Here is an 8,429-nt window from a genome sequence, read left to right as displayed (position 1 = left end):
TGACAAACCGTTCCCCACCGCTGCTGCCATGGTCAGCGTCAGGAGCCTCCTCTGGCTCTTCATCTGCCCCTACGAGCTGTACTCCTGCCTCCCTGGGAGACTCCCGAGAGGCACCCTCTGGTGGTGCCCTCCTTGGGTCTGCTCTCCCTCCTTCCTTGTCTTCACTGGAGGTTTGTTTTATTCCCGCTGGCCAGTCATTGCCGGTGACGTCACCGGCCAGCTTCAGCTGTATGAAGGCGTGGCTGACGAGCTGCGTGGGTTTCCTTCCCAGTTCCAGCTGCGCCACGGTTCCTGCTGCAGGTAAGTGTTTTTTTGTTCTTTTTTTTATGCTTATTTTCTTTTCCTTGTGTGGATTTTGTTCCCATGGTTCCCCCTTTTTAGTTTGGGGTCCTTCCTCCCGCTCCTCCCCAGGAGGCAACCTAAACTTCCTTTGCTGCAACCTGAGACCATTGCTCATTGTTTTGTCATCTGCCACCACTGAGAACACTCCAGCTCCATCCTCTTTGGAACCACTCTTCAGGTAAGTAAACGCTGCCATCAAATCCCCTCTCAGTCTTCTCTTCTGCAGACTAAATAAGCCCAGTTCCCTCAGCCTCTCCTCAGAAGTCATGTGCCCCAGCCCTCATAACTATTTTTCTTGCCCTCCGCTGGATTCTCTCCAACTTTTCCACACCCTTTCTGTAGCAGGGGCCCAAAACTGGTCACAGTACTCCAGATGTGGTCTCACCAGTGCAGACTAGAGGGGAATAATTACTTTCTTCAAACTGCTGGTAACACTCCTACTAATCTAGCCCAGTATGCTGTTAGCCTTCTTGGCAACAAGGGCACACTGTTTACTCATATCTAGCTTATTGTCCAGTGTAACCCCCAGGTCCTTTTCTGCTTAGCTAGTTGGTCCCAAGCCTGTAGCAGTGCATAGGATTCTTCCATCCTAAATGCAGGACTTTGCACTTGCTCTCATGAGATTTCTTTTGATGCAGTCCTCCAATTTGCCTAGACCACTCTGAATCCTAGCCCTACCCTCCAGAATATCTACTACTGTACCCAGCCTGGTGACATCCATAAACTCATTGAGGGTGCACTCCATCCCATCTTCTAGATCACTAATAAAGATATTGAACAAAACTGGCCCCAGGACCAATCCCTGGGACACTCCACTTGATACCAGCTGCCAACTAAGCATTGAGCCATTGATCACTACCCATTGAGCCCAATGATCCAGCCAACTTTCTATCCACCTTACAGTTCATTCATCTAAGCCATACTTTCTTAACTTGAATGCAAGAATGCTGTTGGAGAGCATATAAAAAACCTTGCTAAAGTCAAGGTATATCATGTTTACTGCTTTCCCCACATGCACAGAACCAGTCATCTTGTCATAGAAGGCAATCAGATTGGTCAGGCATGATTTGCCCTTGGTAAATCCATGCTGACTGTTCCTGATCACTTTCTTCTTCAAAAAAGGTGCTTAGAAATGGATTCCTCGAGGATCCACTCCATTATTTTTCTGAGGACTAAGGTGAGGCTGACCAGTCTGTAGTTCCCTGGATCCTCCTTCTTTCCTTTCTTAAAGATGGGCACTATATATTTGCCCTTTTCCACTTGTCTGGGACCTCCCCAATCGCCACAAGTTTTCAAAGATAATGGCCAGTGGCTCTCCAATCACATCAACACTGTGTACGGTACTGTCGATGTCCCACTGCAAGAGTTATTAAAATACATTTGAGAGATCCAAGGAAGAGGACCACAAAAAAGAAGCAAACTAGCACTTTACAGGAACTGGAATGAAAATGTCTATACATTTCCTCTTCATGCTCAAACTAAGCTCAGATTAACTCCAAAGGTCTGTGAGACTTGAGCAATTCCTGGACCAGGCTTCTAGAAGCCAAACCAAGGGGTTTTATATATGGTTCTATGTTCTGTTGTGAACATTTTGAACAGACATTTGGGATGGCAGAGACACTTTCAGCTTTATCCTCCAGGGTTCTGATGCTGATTCCACTTACCCTGCTGTAAATCAGGAGCAACTCCATTAAGTTAGAGCTAAAAACCTGCATAAGTGAGATCAGAATCTGACCCAAAATCACCAATGTTCTGCACGTAGTGTTGTCAATAACAACCCTGCAAAGCAAATGACAACACCACTGTCCTGACATGGTAACTTTCCACACACACTTTACATTGGTGTAAATGATTACACAAGGGCAAACATTGACTAATCCACTGACGTGGTCAGCAGACTTGTGCTTTATGTATGTTTTATTTAATTAGTCTACAAGGCACATATCTACCCTGCCTTCTTCCAGCAGACTTCTCTTCAGAGTCTAGCCCAGAGGCTCTGTGCACAGCTAGGTAGCTTTGTATTAGCCATGGGGTTTTTCCTCTAGCAGACATCCTGAGTTGAAAAAGTTTAATGGCCTCAGAGGCCCTCTTGGAAATTATCAGTTACTGCTGGGCACTGACCGCAGGCAAGAAGTGAAAGGCCAGCTATTTTCTCAGAATAACAACAAAGTCTGGAATACAGGGCAGGGCCTCAGTCATCTCTACCCCTACAGTGCTGAACTGTGGGACACAATGCAGATCCCATGTACAATACCTTGCTGGGGTTCCCACCCGCATTAGTTTAAAATCAGGAAGAACACTGGGCAAGGTGGTAATGTGTTTGGAGAGGCATGAGCTTTCATAGGTGACAGCCTACTTCATCAGATACTACAAACAAAATGGGCTGTCGCCTATGCAAGCTTATGCTTTTCTAAAATGTGTTAGTTTTAAGGTGTTATCTTGCCCTGCCTTTAACCAAACTCTAGGCAGGTAAAGTCCTTAATAACTGGCTTTATTTTGCCCTCAACATATACAGCAGAGAATTGGCTACTGTCTGTTGGCTTCATCAATCTAAACCAGGGGCAGGCAAAATACAGATTGCAGGCCAGATTCAGCCTGCCAGGCCATTCTATCTGGTTTGCAGGGCCCCTCTAAAATTTAGACAAATATTACCTGCTGGTGGCTGCCTGTCTGAAAGCTGATGAGGAGCTGGTGGCATGAGCCACCAGCTGCAGCAGCAAGCAGCTCAGGCTCTGGTTGCAATGCTACCAACTCAGTCTGCCTCAGCCCCAACCCCCAGAAGCTTCTGGATAGCAGAGGCTTCTGGCCCTGGTGACCCTCTGGCTGTTCCCCAGCCCTCTGTTGTCTGAGAGTAGAAATTTAAATAAGAACTGGCCTGGGTGGGGGAAGGAGTGAACCTCCAGTGATCGCCCCTCTCTGTGGGGCTAGTGGGACTCTGATTCTGTGTCAGGCTACAGTCCTCCTGGCACAGAGTGCCAGGAGCACCACGTGGAGGCATGGAGCTGGCCCAGCTTGATGGCACAGGACTTCACGTGGTTCTGGCACTCTAGTGTGCTACCGGACTGGGCCAGACCAGCTCTGTGCTGTGCCATGTAGGTCCCAGCCTGCAAACTGCGTGCTACCAGGAGGGGATGGGCCAGGAGGGGCTAGCTCCATGCCATGCCATGCGGGTCTTGACCATGTAGTGGGGAATTGCGTGCTGCCGGGATGGGATGAGCCTGGCTTAGCTGGCTCCACGCCATGCCATGCAGGTCCCAGCCTTGAAACCAGGAACTGCACAGTGCAGCACAGAGCCAGCCTGGCCCACCCCATCCTCTCTAGGCAGCACGCTGTTCCCCACTGCATGGCCGAGACCTACATGCTGTGGCATGGAGGGGACAGGCCAGGCTGAGCTGTCTCCGTGCTGCACTGTGCGGGTCCCAGCCTTGCAGCCGGAACCATGTTGTGCTGGGACAGGATGGGCTGGCCCTGTGCTGTGCCATATGGGTCCCAGCCTTGCAGCTGGGAACTGCTCACTGCAGCCAGGACAGCCCCCACACACACTCTCACCCCCTACTATAACCATAACCCCACACCACTACATCTCATACTCTCGTGGAGAGCCAGAGGAAAAGCAAGGGCAACATTGGACCCCTTCTAAACCAGAAGGGAGAACTGATGACCAACGCCCAGGAAAAAGCCAACCTATTAAATGGGTACTTTGCATCGGTCTTTCATCAGTCCCAAGGGACGCCCCTGCCCATTACAGGACATGGAGGCCTGGGTGAGGGTGATCCCCTGCCCTCCATCAATGTTGACCTCATGAAGGAACACCTTGAGAAGCTGGATACCTTCAAGTCAGCTGGCCCTGACAATCTACACCCCAGGGTACTCAAGGAGCTGGCTAGCATCATAGCCCAGCCCCTGGCATGGATCTTTGAGAACTCCTGGCACTCTGGTGTAGTGCCCGAAGACTGGAAGAAGGCCAATGACCTCATTTTCAAGAAAGGGAGGAAAGTGGATCCAGCTAACTACAGGCCCATCAGCCTGACCTCTATCCCGGGGAAGGTCTTAGAAAAGATTATTAAATAGGCCATTCTTTACAACCTGGCTGGCAGCAACATCCTGTGGGATAGCCAGCATGGGTTTGTTGTGGGTAGGTCTAGCTTGACCAATCTTATTTCCTTTTACAACCAGGTGACCTATCACCTGGACAAGGGAGAGGAAATTGATGTGTGATGGGCCACTAGGGGGCACTCCTGCGTTAAGCCACCCACCTCACTGCACCTGACCACCTTTCAGACTCCGAATGCCTCCCTGGGGTTGCTGCATATCTGGCCAACTCCCTTCCTGGAGCACACTCACTAGCCTGGGGGTTCCACTGCCCCCACCCAGGGATGGGCTTGATTCTGGCTCTGTGCACCCTGGGAAACACAGGCCTACGAGCCCTAGAGGTACTTGATTCACTTCAAGAACTTGGGATGCTTCCCTCAGTCAGAAGCACAAGTAGTGGTCTCCCTTAGTCAGCCGAATCAAGGGGACCCCAAGGCATAATCTAGACCCACTCCCAATAAGTCTCCCACACTTGATACAAAGGAGAACTTTATTGGTTACAAGGGGTAGGGTTGGAATAGGGTAGAGGGAATAGCAATATCAGAGAAATCCCATAGAGCAAACTCCCATGGCTGGGTAGCCTTTGATCATGCATCTGAGTTACTGTAAACTATATATCTAGTTAGATCTCAGGTAGCTTACTCACGAGTATCATCCAGAGGCAGGTGGAGATTCCCTCTGGAGGCAGGCAGTTCCTTGATCATGAGTTTTGAGAGAGAGAGCAAGTTTCAGATGGTTCAGCTCTTCTCTCTCTCTCTCTCTCTCTGAGTCTTCCTCATGGCTGCTGCCTCCTCCTCCTGGGCAGTCCTTAACTTATATAGCCCTTGTGACCTCATTTACTTGGTCCAATGGAGGCCAACACCTGTTGGCTGTCAGCCAACCAATTTGAAATGCATCACTAGTTGCTGGGCAGACTATGTAGTGGTTCCAAAGAGGATGGAGCTGGAGTGTTCTCAGTGGTGGCAGATGACAAAACAATGAGCAATGGTCTCAGGTTGCAGCAAAGGAAGTTTAGGTTGCAAGGGAACCACGGCAGCCAATGTCCTGGTTCTATGAAATGTTATCAATATATACACAAGAGATCCCAGGTAGAGGGACATCATCCCTCCCCCCGCCAGAAAGGAAGGCAAAAACCTCCAAGTCTGTACCAATCTGACCATAGGGCATAGGCACCAACTTTTATTTTTGCCGGGGGGGCCTAAGATGATGGACATGTGGAAATTTTTATGCACTTCAGGTGACAGGCCTCTTCCTGAAGGGGGCCAGGGCCTTTGGGTCCCACATACTTGGCACCTCTGCCATGAGCTAAAATTGCTTCCTGACCCCTGCACTAGTTATGTTATTGTGTTGTTGTTGCCATGATGATCCAAGGAATATGCAAAAAGCCAGCTCTGGGAGGTGAGGGAACATGTTATTTTGGACCAATTATGGAGGTGACAGAGAAGTATATAAGGTTCAGGGCACAAAATGCCCTTCTTCATGTCTGGGAAAGAAGCCTCAGCTTCTTTTCCAACACTTTGCCTGGCTCTGTCCAGGGCTAAGGAAAAGCATTTTATACCTGGAAGCTTGTTTGACATCTCTCCCAAGTATAAAGTTCATAGTCCCTTACCTCACAAACCTTACTTCTCATACCCTGCACTATAAATGAGATGATCTTTCCTGCATCCAGTTGCTCTGATCCTGCATTTCCTCCTTCCATTACTGCTGTTGAGTTTGTAGAGAAGAGGAGATCACACTACTCTGTGGATGGCCTTGTTTTGTCCTCACCATCAAAGCCATCCCAGATAGGATTTGTTTATGGAAACCTTTAAGGGACACTATGTTTATAAGTGATGTCTGTGGTAGCCAGGCAGTCAGACTGCACCTAACTGCTACTGGGGGAAGCAGAAAAGCAGTGGATACAGCCCTCAGATTCCGACCCAAACCCTTCAAGGATTAACATATATAGCTTCATAACCACTTTTCAACTGCTCAGCACTGAAGTGCAGAGATCTCCTTCATACCATGCAGGGGACACAAAAGCCTTTTAGATAGCCTCTCTTGCCCCATGGAGCACGTAGTATTTTGAACCATGTATCAGCATTGTTGGGAGTAGAACTAAGCTGACAGGGTTTCCACAAGCCAGGGCAAAGTTATCAGAGTTGGGTTTTGGAGCCCAAAGCAAGCCATGAGGACAGGCTCTCTAACTCCTGACTAAGGTCCCTAGAAGTCCTGGCTGATATAAGTTCCTACTCCTGCTTTTGGAGGGAACTGAAAATATGAGAAAAGTGCCTGAAGACAGGCCTGTGAGATACAGGAAGTGGCTATTCCAGTTTTAGGAAATGCCATTCTACAGCAGAGAGAGGCAGTGGAGGTGGATACCCACTGATGGCCTGAAAATCAACCTCCAGCTCCCTCACTCCTAGCTGCTGACTGCACCAGTGGCATCTGAGCTGAAGGCAGAAACAGCTCAATGGTGGAGTGGGGAGACACCCTGCTTCACACAAGACCAAGAGAAGGTCTTCTTGGGAGCAAACCCCAACTGGGACACATGCTCCATCTGTGATCTTTCACCTTTCTGCCTCAGTGTCCCCATTACTAAAATGAGGATAATAACCCCCTACAGAACAGGTTGAAAATTAGCATGTTTGGAAAATGTTATATTCAAACATACAAAGCTGTAGCAACATTACATCTTCCTTTGCTTGCTTACATGGATAAATGGGACCTTGGAAAAACCTAAAAACACTAGTGACCATTTATAGAAGCCAGCAGAGGCATCTAGGCTGGCTCTGTCTTACCTGCTGCAAATAATCATAGTCAGCTCAAAGATTACGTATCCCACACCCCACCCCACCTACATAGTGTAAAATCAGGCAGCAAAGCCAAAGAGGCACCAATCTGCCTGCTATCCATGCTATACAGACAGTTTACAAACAGTTGCAAATGGCTAATTACTGATAACAAAAGTGGCAGGCAGTCTGGCTGGTCGCTCACTGGCAGCCCAGCTTGTTGGCTTGAGCCTGGATGACTCAGGTCTCTTGGTGGGGGCATTTTCATTCCCCACCAATCAGGAGAAGGCAGGAGGTAGGCTTGTCCTGCCCTGACACAAGGGCAAGGTGAAGAAGAGGACCTGTGGGGGAACTAACCCCTTGGTCTTCCCAATTAGTCAATTTTCAGTCTGGAGGTGGAGTCTCCAGAAAGGATAAAAGCCTGTGTGCCCAGTATGGGGGGGGAGGCAGGGACTTTGACAAGAGATGGTGAAGAAGGGCTGCTCCTGGAGCTGACTAGTGCAGTGGAGCAGTTGCCCCAGAAGTGTCCTGAAGATGCCTCTACCAAGTGGGAAGCAGTGAGTGGCTATGTCCCAGCCCTGCTGCTGAGGGAGCTGTGGTGTCAGTGCACAGAGCAGTGCATGGGGCCCAGAGGGAGATGAAGGGACCCTGTGGCCACACGAGGCAGCACAGGTCCCTGTCCCTGCAAGAGGCAGGAGCTCCACAGTGTACAGAGCGGTGCACAGGGCCTGGAAGGAGCTGAAGGGATCCTGTGGCTGCACAAGGCAGTGCGGGTCCTTGTCCCTGTGAGAGGCAGAAGCCCCCCAGTGGTGCACAGAACAGTTCATGGGGCCTGGAGAAGCTTCACAGTGCACAGAGTGGTGCATAGGGCCTGGACGAAGCTGAAGGGACCCCATGGCTGCACAAGACAGTGCATGTCCCCATCCCTGCAAGAGGCAGGAGCCCCCACAGTGCACAGAGTGGTACATGGGGCCTGAGAAGGATGATAGGCCTGGGTAGCTGTACGAGGCAGCTTGGGCCTTCCTGCAGCAAGTGGAAGCAGGATGGAGTGCCATCCCAGGGAGGGGGTAAGCCGTAGCAGCCAACCCCAGAGACAGAGAGAGAGAGACAAGCCAAGCCCACCAGAGCTGTTGGGGAGTCATGAGTTACCCAGGTAGGGGATTGCAGTCCCAGGGCGGGGAAGAGAGAGGGGTTTCCACAGGGGATGAGGGACCCCGGCTTTGT

The sequence above is a fragment of the Alligator mississippiensis genome, chromosome 10, assembly GCF_030867095.1.
Source record: "Alligator mississippiensis isolate rAllMis1 chromosome 10, rAllMis1, whole genome shotgun sequence".
Taxonomy (NCBI): Eukaryota; Metazoa; Chordata; order Crocodylia; family Alligatoridae; genus Alligator; species Alligator mississippiensis.
The sequence above is the reverse complement of the archived record's forward strand: the minus strand, read 5'-3'. Positions refer to the sequence as shown.